The sequence below is a fragment of the Octopus bimaculoides genome, chromosome 8 (assembly GCF_001194135.2).
Source record: "Octopus bimaculoides isolate UCB-OBI-ISO-001 chromosome 8, ASM119413v2, whole genome shotgun sequence".
NCBI lineage: Eukaryota > Metazoa > Mollusca > Cephalopoda > Octopoda > Octopodidae > Octopus > Octopus bimaculoides.
In genome coordinates this window covers 43,204,981-43,208,378 of record NC_068988.1, presented here as the reverse complement: position 1 = coordinate 43,208,378, position 3,398 = coordinate 43,204,981, and the positions used below count along the sequence as shown (strand labels likewise).

Genomic DNA, 3,398 nt, shown 5'->3' with positions numbered 1-3,398 from the left:
ATATATATATATATATATATATATATATATATATATATACATACATACATATAGGCATACATCCATACATATACACACACACAATATACAAAATGTATATACACAGATACATATGACATACATTACATCGATAAACATACAGACACACGAATATGTATATATATCATGCATGCATGCATACATACATACATACATACATACATACATACATACATACAGTTTTCAGAAATGATTGTTGTCATCGCACCTTCGCCTCATACAGAATACTCATTCTCTCCTTTATTCTCCACTTTTTTTTTATCACAACTTCGCCCCACCACCACCACCATCTCTCGTTTACTGATCACTGTCCTTGACATTTTTGCGAAGGATGCCTAAAAATAAAGTACAGAGCCAGCCCCTGACTATTTAAAAACAACAACCTGAATTGCTTACGTAGCTAAAATCACATAGCTAGCATGTCTAACAGGTCTTGAAAAACGGCTTGCTTCTCTGTTATTTCTGCTCTTTTCATCCCTTCTAAAAATGGCACCGAGAAACTTCGTCTGTTTAAGTGAAAAGCGATATGACAGCTATGAGCATAGAAATAGATATATGTAAAGGCTTGCGTACCCAGCAAGTATTCCTTCGTTAAGCGAAATTGAGACAGGAATGTTGTATGATGGGATAGAAAAATTTGCTTTCATTATTACCACCAACATTATTATTATTATTATTATTATTATTATTATTATTATTATTATTATTATTATTATCATCATCAACATCATCATCATCATCTTCATCATCATCATCATCATCATCATCATCATCGTCATCATCATCATTATTATTATTATTATTATTATTATCATTATTGTAAATTGTTCGTTCTATTCAACAGATATTAATTATGAGTAGAAGATATTCCATGGCCTGCTGTGGATGTTTTGTGAATGAGTAATCTAATTCTATGAAATAATGAGTTTAACCATTGTTTCTTTTATTGGCCACAAGGGCCTAAATACGTCATAGAAAACGTGTCTTACACAAAGGCTAGAAAACATGTAACAACGCGTGTGTGTATGTATATGTGTGTGCGTAAGCGCACATGTATGTTTCTAATTTAGATGCAAAGCCAGCTGTTTTTTAGGTGATGTATCGTTAGTCGATAGTGTCGACCCCGGTATTTCACTGGTGCTTTATTTTACCGATTCCGGAGGACAAAACGCAAAGCAGACCACGGCAGGATTTGACAGCACAACTTAATGGGCAGGAGCAAATAACGTAAAGAGTCAGTTCTGACGCACTAACGTTTCGGTCAGTCCACTTTAATAATAATAATAATCATTTCTACTATGGGCACATGGATTGAAATTTTGAAGGCGGGTCTAGTCTATTTCAGTGGCCCCAGAACAGAACTGGTATCTATTTCATTGATCCCGAGAGGATGGAAGGCAAAGTCGACCCCGGTGGTATATGAATTCAGAAGGTCAAGACGGACGAAATGACGCTAAGCATTTTGACCGGCGTGCTAAGGAAACATATAGCTTGCCGGCTGGGATTATTATGCGTTGTGTGTATATTATAAAAAGAGGCAACGTATTGTCATTCGATGGTGAAGAACGATTCAATGGGGAGAGAATTAAGGATGTTGAGGTGGATGGATATAAGTGTCTGGGTATTTTGAAGTATAACAAAATCAAGGAGAGTGAGATGAAGGAAGGCTTTAGGCGCGAATACTTCAGGAGAACAAATAAATTATGGAGAACAATGAAAGAACAAGATTAGGACAATGAACACATAGGCTGTCCCTTTAATGCGATATGGCGCAGGTGTTGTTAGATGGACAAAGAACGAGCTTGAGGAAATAGAGAGGAAAACAGAGAAGGTGATGACAATGAACAAGGAACTGCACCCTAAAAGCAATGTGTCTAGAAACAAGGGATGAAGAGAACACAAGATCTGTGTTGTCAATGAGGAAAACAATCAGGATGATAGGTCAAACAGCAAATTGAACCTTTGGTCGTTGTTATAATTAGCAACACGAAAGCTAGTGAAAATGTGAGACACCCAAAAGCATTTAAGAAACAAGATGGAGAACAATAATTGAACAACTAGAAAATGAAAGTGATGTATGGGCAATAGCTACAAAATGGTTGAGAGCCATTGCTCTAGAGTTAATAAGATTAGTACCAGCACCATACTTGGCTTCATGCAATCACTTCTTACACCCTCTCGTAGAAGCATTTGTTTTAAGAAAAAAAAGACAACATAAAACAGTATAGGTGTGATTGAACTCGATATGTAGCACACAAGCGCGCACACACAAACATATATAGACATATATATGCGCTCACACGGAAAGGAAAAGTTAATATAATTTTTAAAATAGCAAATGCCATAAATAACCAAAATAAATAACAATGAAAAACATCACTAAATATAAAACAATAGATATGGTTGTTTTACTTAGCATGAGTTTCCTATGGGCAATTCGAAATAATGTGGCAGAAATAAGATATTGAAGGGCTGAAAGAAAAGAAAAACCCGACACTTCCCTATTCATACTTAACAGTATACTGTATGCAGTAAACTACTTTCTATCCGGCACCACTGGGGTCAGAGAGCTGCCGGATAATTGAATTTTTCGGATATCGGATCATCAGTTCTTTTAATTATCATAGCTCCTTACAAAACTCATTAAAACTCTATATATGCATCAGTATTATCATTAATATTCTAAATATAGGAGAAATGTGAGAAATAGGAAGAGATAAAATATGATTTAAGTAATGAGCAACTTTTATTAGCTCAATAAAATAGAGGAACTGTAAATGCAATACAATGAAACAGTTTACTCTGAGAAGCAACGATCTATTTTAGATACAGTAGAAACTTTCTTTTAATGGCAATTAAGTAATTAAAACAAATTACCACGAATTCTCTGTTTTTTCTTCTTCTTTTTATTTGGGTGCCGCTTGCTTTGAAGTCCCGGTTATTTGAGTACCGGATATATTTGAGTTTACTGGACTTAATCCATATCCCAGTGATCTTCGACGTTATTGTTACGTTTGTTGTTCACCATAAGTTACAGTTTGTTTCAGCTATGGGCCCAGCCTGTATTTAGGAAGTACATACTATAATATAACACCTCTACATCTTTTCTTTATTTGTAGGATGTACTTTGAAGGCAGCAAAATGAGTCGCCAGAACGTTGGCTAGAATGCCTTGCAATAATCATTCCAGTTTTCTGCAAGTGCTAGTTCAAATCCCGCTCAGATCGTCTTTCATCCTTTTTGACGTCAATAAATAAAATACCAGTCGTCTTCTTCTTCTTCTTCTTCTTCTTCTTCTTCTTCTTCTTCTTCTTCTTCTTCTTCTTCTTCTTCTTCTTCTTCTTCTTCTTCTTCTTCTTC

The 3,398-nt window shown here is 35.3% G+C and overlaps 1 long non-coding RNA gene across 1 annotated transcript in view; it reads left to right on the top strand.

Moving 5' to 3' along the window:
- The window catches only part of LOC128248518 (uncharacterized), an 18,617-nt gene extending 15,310 nt beyond the window's left edge, over positions 1-3,307 (top strand). The window contains exon 2 of the long non-coding RNA XR_008264686.1: positions 3,159-3,307. This is a non-coding gene — a long non-coding RNA (uncharacterized LOC128248518). The remainder of the gene's footprint in view (positions 1-3,158) is intronic.
- Positions 3,308-3,398: the final 91 nt, after the last annotated feature.